The following is a 12,663-nucleotide window of genomic DNA, read 5'->3' as shown; positions in this document are numbered from 1 at the left end:
TATAAGGGAAAGATCGAAGGAAAATCAGAACGTTGGAAACCAAATTGTTGACAGAGCTTTACTTTTCTTCCTCTTCTTCTTCCTTCTCTTAGAAACTTTGTCAATTAGAAAAACCATTTTTAAATTGGCCAAGAACAATGACCATATGTGCTGACTCATTAAGCTTTCCAAGATCTCATTTGGTGAGCATGGAGACCTACCACCCAAATTTACCTACCACCCAAATTTAAGTCATCTGTACTGCTCTTAAGATACTTGGTTTGCTTTTGGTGCATCGAGAAACCATCTCGTAACGCTTCAACTAGCACATTGATCGCTTAATTACAAACCCTCTTCAATTTTCACGAGCCAGACGATAGATCTCTTTGCAAACCTGATCCAATTGGAGAATCCACAATTCGTAGATACTTGGTGTGCAATTAATCCAGAAACTGAACCCCAATATTTTCTGGAGCAAAATCATTTTGGACTTACATGTTATGTTATAGGTTAAATGAGATCCGGTTTTGATTAGATATCCAAGCCAACCTGTCGTGAAAATTGACGGACCCGGTGTATTGGAAAATTCTTTTCGGGTCGGTTACAGATTCGGTTTGCCCTTTTAAACCCACGGTAACAACAAATCTCGTAGCACTGCTCTCTCTCTCTCTCTCGTTTTTGAAGAGGAAAAGCAAAAGAGGTTGTACTTCGTCTCCCTTTCTCCTCCTAGCTGGAATTCTTTTCATGGTTTCTCTCAATTTCTAAGGTAATTTTTGTCTATTCAGTTGAATGCGGACTGCGATTACGGGCTTCCTTCTTTCTTCTTTGTTTCGCGCTCTCCGATTGGTTACAGTGTGGACATTACAACATGGCCTCTAATTTATTGTTTTTCTCGAGTGTTACCGGTGATTAGATTTAGTATGTGTTGGGTGTGCGGACGGATCAGTTTGGCAGTTTAAGCGCTGTGGATGTTATCTTGCTTAAACCCTTGCCAGAGTTTGTTTTCTTTCTTGTTTGATGGATCATTTTACTTCATCTCCCTTTTTCCTCCTAGCTGGAATTCTTTTTAGGGTTTCTCTCAATTTCTGAGGATTTTTCACCTATTCAGTTGAATGCGGGCTGTGATTACGTGCTTCTTTCTTTCGTCTTCATTTCGTGCTTTCTGATCAGTTAGAGTGTTGGACATTGCAAGTTGATTTTCCTTTGATTTATTGTTTCTCTTCTCGAACGTTATCGGTGATTAGATTTAGTACATGTTTGGCGTGCAGATGGATTAGTTTGGCGGTTCAGGCGCTGTGGATGTTCTCTTGCTTAAACCCTTGCCAGAGTTTGTTTCCTTTCTTGTTTGATGCACCGGGAGAGTTTGAAGAGTTTTTGGGTGGTCCCTTGTGGGTTTTACGATTGCAGACTTGTAGAACAGAATGGGCGATCTGGGCATTGAGGCGTGGAAGCCGCTCCTAGGTTTGTCTACGTCGCTTGAGGGCAAAAGGAGGAGCAAGAAGAAAGTGCTCGAGAATGAAGGTAGAGGTGCCGTTAAGTTTGCTTGATTACATATTCCGTGCGGTTCATTTTTTAAATTTTTAACGAATTTTGGCCGCAACCAATTTTTGACCTTTGATGTAATCGGAGTTTAAATGTCAGGCATGACCAATTTATAGGTCGTAGTATCAGGTTAACTGAAATTCGAGGTAGGGTTAGCTTTATGCAGGATCATATTTCCGTTTTGTATGATTTTCTATATTGAGGTGCTTCTTATTTAATTTTTGATTATTTAAATTTCACTCTGGTATTTGTGCTTCAAATCTGCAGCCTTTTAAGTGAAACTGTCAATTAGGAACTTGATCTCCCCCATCTAATTTCTTAGAATTGACAGTCTAGATGATTCCCATTAAATATGGTATATGTGCACATGGTAGCTACCTTTTTCAATGTGCGCGTATGTGTGCCAAATGATTCCCATTAAATTTGATATGTGAGCATATATAATTACAAGATATATATATATATATTAAACTAATAGTTTATGTTGGTGGTTATTTTTTATTTTGTGTTGTTTAAAAGTCTACCAAAAATGCATTTGCAACATCTAGTTATTTGGCCGTAACTTTTAGTGAGGGTACACCTTTTGCAATAGTTTTGAGTGATAAAAAATAAAAAAAAAACCATCCGGTGGAGGAAAGAAATGATGGTGAGAATGATAGACCCGTGGTTTGAGAAATGGAATCATCCTGAGGGGTTGGGGAAAGCTCACAAGGCCTTGCCTGATCCCGACGATCGTTCAAGGGAGCGGGAAGGTCTCAAAAGGATGAAGGAGGCTGGCGTGCAGGGCATGGCTGGGAATCAGTGATATAGTTCTTGGGCGGTGATCATCAAAAGTGCAGCAGGCAAAGAGGCGGATTGGGAAGATGCGTTGGATATCCCCGATCTTGGCATTCATAATGTTAATGGACATCGGGCCTTGGTGATTTCTGATGAGATTCATGAAAGAATGGTGCTGCCTTTCCGAGGTCTGCGATTGGGTCCCTAGTTGGGGAAATCCTAGGGTTCAAATGCATATATTGGAATGCTTTGAACAATTGGAATCAACTCCCTTTACAATGTTGCAGAAGGGATTGTTTCTCATTCAAGCATCGTCTAAGGGGGCGTTGGTGGAAATCTTGTTGCCTATAAAATGGAAAGTTCATGATAGGTATTTGGTAATTAGCAAATGGGAATCGGGGAAGCCAATGAAGATGAAGGCGGCCTCTAGTGTACCAATATGGGATTGTTTGCCAGATATGCATATTTTGGCAGGTATTGAAAAGCTGATTGGCGGCCACTGGGTGGCTGAAGACATTTAACTAAATAATTTGGAAGGAATCGATTTGCTCGAATATGAACCTTTGTTCCTTTCAATTTTTCTCTTGTCAATTCTATGTGCATAGTAGATGGTGATTGTGTTCTTGAGCAATTGGAGGAATACGAGGCAAGAATTAGGTTCTGTATTAGATGTGGGATTTCTCACATGGTGAAGGGGCTTGTCCTCAGGTACAGGCAGCTTCCCCCTCTCATTGCTTCCTTTAATCCTCAAAGTACTTGCTCCAGTAGTTCATCCACTAATTGACAAGTGGACCCAAGTCAAGGTGGTGAGACGTAAATCGAAATCTGGTTGGTCTCAGATTAAAGGAAGCAATCAGAGGGGGAATATGTCGTCAGTGCTTGGTAATAAAAATCAAGACGCGCCACAAACTGATCTTGATAGGGAACAACCAGATCGCTGGAGAGAAAAGGAGGAAGTAAAAGGGGTGTGGAGATGGGTGGAATATCATTTATGGCATAAGACTTTGAGGGAAAATCAGATGTGGGTTTGAATCCTAATGGTGGGGAATTGGAGATGGAGATTTTCTATGGTGAGGAGCAGACTGGGTCAGATAAGAACATAGAGGATCGAACACTAAGTTCAAACATGGTTGTACATGTTGTGCAAGATAAGAGTTCCAAAAGTAAGAATTCTAAAGCCAGCAGGAAGAAACCTCTTGCTAACAAGGAGTTGAGTATGTTGAAGAAGAAAGGAAATACTAAGAATCATAATTATGTTCTGAAAGAAAATTAAGAGGTCAATGTTTGGCCTGGGGGACAAAATATGAAATTCAACCTAGCAGGAGGGGAGGAGAATATTGTAGGGGTATCTAACCACTAGGGGACAAACTTTTAATCTCTAATCAAGGATGAAAGTGGTATTATGGAACGCCAGGGGATTGTCCAGTAAGGCTGCACAAACAGACTGACTGAATCTGGTTAGTCATGAGAATCTTAATATTATTTTCTTCTTTGATTTGATGCTAACTGAAGAGTGTCCGTTAAGCTTTTTTAGGCGATTTCAAAATTTTGATATGGAATCTCATACTGAAGTAGAAGGTAAATGGGCTAGGATTAGTTGTGCCTAGAAGAAAAATGAGTTTAAATTTCTGAGTTGTCGGTTTCATTTGTATTGAAACGATTGTATCTTCATGGAAAAGACAAGAGGGAAGAGGATTGATGTCATTGGGGTCTATTTGCATACTGATTTTAGGGTCAGACATGGCCAGTGAATTATGTTGGCGGCTATGTTGACGGGCAGGCATAGTCCAATGCTGATCTTGGGGGATTTTAATTCAGTCAGAAAATCTTCTAAGAAGTTGGTAGGGCCTCGGCATTTTTGGCTTGCACGGCCTTCAATTCTTTCATCCAATTTGTTGGTCTAGAATAATTAATGGATGGGAAAGATTCTTTGCTTGGTTGAATGATCCTAAGTCCGCAGAGTAGTTATGAGTAAAATCAACTGATGCTTCTACAATAAAACTTGAGCTGAGATGTTTGATGAATCACTGAAGTTAAGGTGAGATTTTAGAGCCTCTTTTGATCATGCAGCGTTGGTGGATTTTTCTGTTTCACAGATTCAACGTAAGTTTGGCAAGAAGGTGTTCAAATATTCCTTTCACTGGGACAAACACCTAAGTTGCCAAAATATTATATCTAGATTATGGCAGGTTGAAGACAAGGGCTGCCCTATGATGCAGCCTTGTGCGAAGCTGGACAAAATAAGAAAGGGTCTATGCCGCTGGAGAAGGAATGCTTTAGAAAAAGTAGATCTAAAAGTTGATCATTTGCAGAAAGCGCTGGATGATATTCATTTTTGTGATGATAGGGGTTCAAACCATTGGTTTGAGAAGGAAGAAGAAAACAGATCTGAGCTGAATAAGACCCTGGAAGAAAAAGAGATCTATTGGAAGCAGAGGTCCGACGTGTAGTGGTTAAGGACAACTGGACAAGAGATGGAAATAATAGATTTTTCCTTTCTATGGTGAAAAGGATGGTTCGGAAGAGAAGGCTTGCTGAAACTTCAATTGATGAGGGCTCATTTAATGACCCCATGCAAATTCAAATCAGTTGAAAAAATCATTTAAAAAAAAAATTCTCTACAGATGACTCAAAAGGATCCCTGCCTGAAGATCTATGGCCTGGAATGTTGGTTTCTGATCAGGACAATGAGTATCTGCTTAAACCAGTGACAGAAGAGATCAGACAGGCTGTAATAGGCTAGAAGGTGGATAACTTTTTGGGGCATGAAGGCTTTCCCGATGGATTTTTTCAAAAACAATGGTAAATAGTAGAAGATTTGGTGAGCAGAACTATCATAGAGGGGCCAGTTTGGAAACTGCTTATTTGAATTGGATATTTCCACTAATAGTTTAGGATAATTCTTGTATATTCTTGAAATCTAATAGTGTAGCATGGTAGTCATCGGTGCATTAATTTGCAACGGGCCATAATCTGCCTGCTCACATCAGGGTTGTCTGTATAAGTGGTATCCTTGCTCTCTGAACAAGAGCGGTGGTGAACTGAGTGTCTGTGCTGCTCGTTTGTTATTTTTTTTAGTCATTCTTTCAACTTTAATGGAATAGGGGTGATCCTCCAACCCGTTTTTCCTTAAAAAAAATAAATCTTTGGCTATAAATGTGGCCAGCTGATTTCAGTTATATACACACACACAGATGCATGCACACACATTCTCTCTATAGACTTAAAACGATATTTTTTAGGATTCACTAGAAAAATGAAAAGAGAAAGAGAAAAGTAGGTGAGCGGAAAAAAGATTGATAAAAACTCAACCCAAAAGTGGGAATGGTTATGTTTTCTGATCGCAATAATCCACCATAGAAATTATTAAAAAAAGAAGAAAGTTAAACCATAGGGAACAAGAGTAACACATTAATACAAGACATACGTGATTTGACAATATGCTTACACCCATGGGCAAAGGAGGAGCACGATTCTACTATTAATCAAGTCAAATAGAGGCTACAACGACGCAATACAGTAAAATCCCTCAAGACCCAAATGGGCAATGCCCTGGAGGGAATAGCAAGAAAGAGGGAACTGAAGAGAATGAGATAATACATTTCTCTCTCTCAAAAGGGAAAAATATAAGCAAATACCTCAAGAAATAGCCTCTAAATCAAAGATGGAGCCTTTGTGGTAAATGGCGAGCCAAAATGCTTCTTTCTGCTTTTCTTTCTCACTTTTTTCTCAAGAAATAAACCCCCAGACCCTAATTTGTAAAAGGAAGAGTGCCTTTATGGTTCCCTTTTTTTTCATAACTCACATCATTAAACTTATTTCATTAAAGACTCAAATGTGGAAAATATTTCTCTTATGTGGGGTTCAAGGTACACCTAACAAATCTCTTCGAATAAAATCGTACCTGACATCAATATGTTTTGTCATCTCATGATACATCTAATCTTTGGTCAAGTGAATGACACTTTGACTATCGTAATAAATAATCAATTTTTCTTGACTTGTACAAAGTTAAGATAACATGCCCCTCAACCAAATACATTTTTTAATTGCCTCAATGATTGCTATATATTTGGCCTTTGGTGTAGATAATACAATAGTAGACTATAAAGTAGTTTCCCAACTGATGGCACAACTTTCAAGAGAGAAAATCAAGCCAATAAGTGATCTCCTCCTATCAAGGCTACTTGCATAATCTGAAATCAACATATCCAACCAAGCTATCACTGTTCATACCAAAGTCTCTAATGTATCCTTCAAGAATCTAAGAATCTACTCCACTGATTGCCTATGGCCTTTTCAGGAGATGATCTATCTACTAACAACATTAATTGCGTGCGAAATGTCAAGTCTAGTACAAACCATCACATACATAATGCTGAGTCAGGCAGGCCATAACAATACTAGTTGTATCCTTCTTCAAGCTGTAGCTGTAAGATCTTCTTTTCCAGGCTCCGAGTCAACTTTTGCTTTTTCTGTTTTTCTTTGGTAGTTAAATATACTGGAAGAAGGACTTGTATAAACCAAGTGATTTGACAGTCCTTTTGGCAAAGGTTGAAGAATCTGAGGTATAACCTTCTACATAGTTGACTATTTGCCTTTTCTTTAACTTATACATGAGATATTTACTCCTTTTCCCAAATTCAATTGGTCAATGCGTTTGCAGTCGTTTTTGCTTTATCTTATTCTGTTTTATTTTCTCTACTATAGGTTCTTCCATCTTTTGCAGGTGAAATACAAAGGAGTGAATGCCTCAGATCTCTGAGGGATATTTCCCTTGCACTTGCTGAGATGCCTGCACGTGGTGATCTAACAGGTGATGTCTGTCACTCGGCAAATGGTTACCATCTCAATGTTAAAGTATATGAGAAGCTGCTATTTAGTGTTTTTGACATACTGGACGAGGGCAAACTTGCTGAGGTTTGCTTCATACTGAAATCGTTGGCAATGGTTAGATGGCTGAACAACACTAACTGCAAATATTTCATTTCTCATCTCGTTTTCACAGAAGTAGGAGATTCTTGAACTCTTGAAATCAATCTGGCAAATTCTAGGAATCACAAGGACTATCCATGGTATATCCTATGCTTGGGTCTTATTTCAGCAGGTATCTCTTTGTAACATATCTTTTCCTTCTGTTGAAATGACATTTTTTGCATCTACTTGTTTCAGTTATGGGAGTGTGCTGCAGTATCCAAGTTGTTGCATTGTGATATGTTTTGAAAATGAAACTTCTAGAAAGAAGGTTTCTTTCTTTGACTTTCTCTTTTTCTCAACCAAAGCTTCGTAGAAAATGGAAGAAATATACTCCGTTTTAATTCATATTTTTGCGAGGCCCTATTTTTAGTGACATTGAATTTGTTATCATGAATACTGAGAGGCCATATTATTATCTTTGAGAAGTTTGAATTATGAAACTTTCAAGCATGACATTAATTGTTGAGAAGTATTTTTCTTTTACCTTTATCAATCCTGTTGTTCTTTATGCAAACATTTAGAAACAATTGACGTTCCTTTTGTTGTCACATTTTTTTGATTCTACTGTAACTAATGTAATGTTTTTCATATTGGCTTTTGTTATAACAGTTTATCATAACTGGTGAACAACGGCTTCTACAACATGCCACTGAAATGCTAAGAAAGATTCCACAAAAATAACAGCGAAGTATGCAGGAAAAGTTAGCCTCTGTTTTCCAATCGAAGGAGAAATAGGGAATCAAGAATTAACATTTATGCATTCTGTCTTGTCACCTATAAAGCAGTGAGCTGATAAGCGTTTGGAGGATTATCATTCCCATTTTTTTGAGGTTAGTCTCTGCTTAGAATGACTCGGTGATTGTATTTCTGAATATGATGGTTGTTGATGAACATACATCGTCAAATATAGGAAGATATTGAGCATGATTATGGTAAATCTTAGAGGATTTATAATAAAGCTGCTAAGAGATAGATTGTGCTTGTTCCTAGCCCTTTTGGGGAAGGAACAGAATTTGCTGGGGCAGGTGGGGATCTACCAAGCCAGGAGTTCGAGCCCATGTGAGAGTGGGCTGAATTGTTATAATTGGTATCTGGTTCAACACTTGGACCTGCGGTCTTATACGCATAGACATGCTGCCTTAAGGGAGATGAAATTGAAAGTTTAATTCTACATCTAAGATTATGAAAAACCTTGAAGGATTGATACGAATGCTAGCTAAAAAATAGATTGACCATTCGGGGAGAAACTAAAACTATTAGGGGGGTGGGTTGGGTCCACTAAACCAGGAGCCCAAACCCATGTAGTAATGGTTTATGTTGTTGGAATTTTAGATGATAGAAAACACGTATTCTAAATGATTGGTGAATTTAGGTAATCACAGTTGGAGCTGATCCAGCATTCGAATGGTTGTGAATTTTATCTTATTTGGGAACTTGATTAAGAGAGTTGTGATGTCCACTGGTGCTGTTTCTTTGGATGATGTTGGACTGGATCAAGTCAGCATTGATTATGTTCTCAACTGTGCCAAGAAAGGTTAGGTGACAAAAGATTTATACCGATTCAACTTCTGCAGCCATAAGAGAAAGAAAAAACTTCTTGAAGGGTTTGTTCCTTTTTTTTTTGGAGCTTTTAGGCACTTGCTCTTGTTACAGGGGATGTGCTGCAATTATCAAAAGTAATCAGAGACCATTATGAAAAAGTCATCCTTCCAGCGACTTGTACACTAATTAGACCATATTCTAATTAATTGACTTGTAGTCTTTTGTAGCTTCTCAATCTGTTTGAAGCATTTAAATGAAGTATTTTGATGGATAAATGTACTAACAAGTGCCTATAAGTTGATAAGTAGACAAACATATCTCTGAACAAACAAGCAAACAAATAAGTAATGTTTGTGTTTGTGTTTATGTGTGCATGCATGTGTGTGTATATGTCTACTTCATTTTCCAATAAGCTGACAAAGCAATTTAGACAGGCTTAAGCGCTGACTGTGTTACATTGGTCTTGAAGTGATCCTGTCAATAAACATAACTAGTTCTGCGACCGTCTTTATTTTCTTTTCTTCTACAATATTTTTTTCAAATCAAACCTTTTTTTGTGGTGTTTATTACATTTTGATGGATATGAAACTTCCTTCCAGGGTAAGAAGCTTCTTCTCCCACAGTCTGTCAATAACTGAAATTTGCATAGTTTTTTACGTATTTTCTTGTTCTTTTTGTTTTCTATAGTTTGGGAAATGCTTTTTATTCATTTTTCAATCTGGAAGCTTTTGGTTTGATTTGTGTGTTCTTTTGCATAATGCAGCCATTTATCATCTTTACGCTTGTAAATGAAGGGCGCTTCAGCAGAAGAACTGTTTTACTTACTAGGGCAGAACAGTTAAGATCACCTCCGTCACCGTCCGCACCTCTAGTTCCTATTCATATAGTGCCAGCACTATTGTGACAAATCTTACAAAGTCACAGTCCTTCATTCACCACCAGTTCAGGAGTTAACAATAGATGATATTGAGGATACTGATAATGAATATGACAATGCTTGACTTAATCAACTCAAGGTTGTAAGACGTCAACGAAATGATGCTCAACTTGATATATATATATATATATATATATATATACACACATATATGGGGAGAGAGAGAGAGAGAAATAGAGAGAGAGAGAGAGTTGCTGAGTGGTCTATCCAGTCACATTTTGTTTACAGTTTTTTAAAATTAATTATATAGATGTGTTCTTCATGTCTAAAACTATAAAAACCAACACAAAAATTGTAGTTTTTGGATATACAAGATTAGTTTTATAAGCTAAAAACTTTAACTGTTGATTATTATACTTCTATAAATCTTAGCCACACACTTACATTGTCATTTGTAGATGGATTTATAATGTTTTATTGACCAAGATCACATCCATAGTTGATTTTACAAGAAAAAGATTTAATCATAATTGTGACTAGGCTGTCCAGCTGGTTTCACTCATTCCTTACACACACACTCTCTCTCTCTCTACAAATGAGAGTTACTTTGTGATATTATCGTGGAGCTGCTTAGGGATAGGCTTGTGTCTGGGGTTCGTCATGCATCGCTGGTCTGAAAGTCTTGTATTTTTTGTGTACTTGAAAAAGAAAAAGAAATTTCTGTTCGCAAAATTGTGCCACTCTTGCCAGGATGTACTAGTTCTAGATGGTGGTCCATCGCGAATCTTTTTCCAAGGTGATAGGCTTTTCCAAAAAGATCTTGAAATGCTAAAGGTAATCTTTTTTAGCATTAATTATTTCCTCTGGAGCATTGGAGAATTTGATGGTTTATATATGGTTACTAATCCAACTGGGGACATATGCAATGAAGAATGGCTAGTGGGGTTTTGAGTCTCGAGTTGTGCCTCAGCTGTCTTAGGCCTCAACAATAAACCTGAGTTATCTGGTTCTGATTGAGTTAACTGAATTCAATCTTGTCACGTCTTCTTCTAGCGCACAAACAAGTTCACCTTTGTACAAAATGGTTGGTTGTACGTCTATGCAACTTTTTCCTAGTGTGTCGTACATCAACTTGGAAATGAGTACCTTGCAGATTTTCTAGTAGTTATAGAACTCAATTTCATTTCCCAAGTTTTAACCTGAAGTTGGAACTGTTTTTCTTTGCTTATGGGCTTGAGGACTCCCAATCCATTTGGAAATCAACCTGTTATTACTACTAAAGATAATATGTGAGGAGCTATAATCAGACATTGCGTCGAAGTTCATCAAAACTTGACTATTAGATGTTTTCTTTTGCATGGGCTGTTCAACCTATGTTGGGCAATTGTCAACTCAAAGTTACGGTGTTCCTTTGATTTGATGATTTTTTCTGTTGTTCTAGGGCTGGATAATTCATGTGGGTTCTTACTATGGTATGGTGCTTTGTTTGAAAGCATGGGCTTTTTTACTAGTTTTATCAGAGCCATCTGCCTAAATTGAAATACTTATTTAGTAATATTAGGTTCCTCCGATCAAGTTTACATGGCTTTGTTTGTCAAATCATGTTGGTCCGAAATCTCATTTCACTTTGGTACAATTTTAATCTATGATCAATTCTCTATCAGTCAAGGAGGAACTTCTTGACAAGTATGTTTTGCTTGCAGCTTTTATTAGTCATTCATTTATGCAGGAATTCTTTTCAGGTGGTGATGGTTTGCTTGAGAGCTTGACAAGTATGTTTTCCCATGTTTTTTGTTTTTCTTTTTTTTGACGTTAATATCATGGATTACACTTTAAACTTAAACTAAATTATTTATCATGATTAAAACATTATTTTTATCATAATATTCTAGTTATTTTTTTTGTCTTGTAGAAGCTTTTTTCTTTTTAAAAAAATTATTTACTCGATATTTCCCAAAAAGAACAACATTGCCACAGAGAAAAACCTCTGCTGTTATAACCCCAAGAACAATACTCGTGACAATGGTTTACACCTTTTGATGTGATAAGGTGAATCAGCCGCAAAGAGTGGTATGTGCTAAGGTTTGGAAACAAGCTGGAAAGCCCAAGCTATAGGTGTTGTAGCTTGCCTGATTGTGTTAGCTGTTTAAAGCTTGTTTTTTATTATCTTGAGGTGAAAATGAGTTCCCACCGAAGGTGGGATACAAAGTACAAATGAAAACTTACGGCTCGAACTGTAGGTCTATTGGATGGAATTATTATTCTATCAGCGTGATGTAAAAAAACATACTTCATAATTTGTATTACTCAACAAACTTGTTAATAAACTTGCATTCCCAGTGGGAACATTGCAATCCTCATAGCAGCATTCCCGCCCATCAATATATCTCCAAAACATACCCATAAAGCATACTTTCGTTCTTTTGTTGGTTTTAGACTTATTGAAAATATCTGAAAGTGAGGTTGATTTTTGGATTACCCATGTCAACTACGAATGGGCTATCACGCGTCACTTTACAGCCTCCATCCCGTATTGGGCCTGTAGCGGTGGTTCCAATCGCCGGCATAGCACTATAGCGGTGACAGGAACCTTCAGCGGTGTTTGACGTCGCCGGCATAGACCTAGGGCGGTGACACCTGTTGGGTACCTCTAGCAGTGGTTTCAATCGCTGGCATAGATCAACAGCAGTGATAGCTGTTGGGGAACACCAGCGGTGCTAGGGATCGCTGGCATAGATCTCTAGCGGTGAGAGCTGTTGGTGACCTACAGCGGTGCTAGTCATCGCCGGCATAGAGGTACCTGTAGCGGTGGTTCCATCGCCCGGATAGAGCTATAGCGGTGACATTTGTTTGGAACCTCCAGCGGTGGTTGTAATCGCTGCCATAGATCTATAGCGGTGACAGCAGTTCGGTACCTATAGCGGTGGTTAGCATCGCCGGAATAGAGCTATAGCGGTGACATGTGTTTG

At 38.1% G+C, this 12,663-nt stretch overlaps 1 long non-coding RNA gene across 1 annotated transcript; it reads left to right on the top strand.

Annotated features, from left to right (window-relative positions):
* Nucleotides 1-659: 659 nt before the first annotated feature.
* On the top strand, nt 660-7,377 carry LOC116257289 (uncharacterized). Its single transcript, XR_004173332.2, has 4 exons — nt 660-679; nt 1,248-1,500; nt 7,028-7,114; nt 7,307-7,377. It is a non-coding gene; the product is annotated as an uncharacterized LOC116257289 (long non-coding RNA).
* The last annotated feature ends 5,286 nt before the right edge of the window (nt 7,378-12,663 follow it).

The sequence above is a fragment of the Nymphaea colorata genome, chromosome 7 (genome assembly GCF_008831285.2).
Source record: "Nymphaea colorata isolate Beijing-Zhang1983 chromosome 7, ASM883128v2, whole genome shotgun sequence".
Lineage (NCBI taxonomy): Eukaryota > Viridiplantae > Streptophyta > Magnoliopsida > Nymphaeales > Nymphaeaceae > Nymphaea > Nymphaea colorata.
Note: the sequence above shows the minus strand (reverse complement) of the source record. Positions and strands in the feature narration are given on the sequence as shown.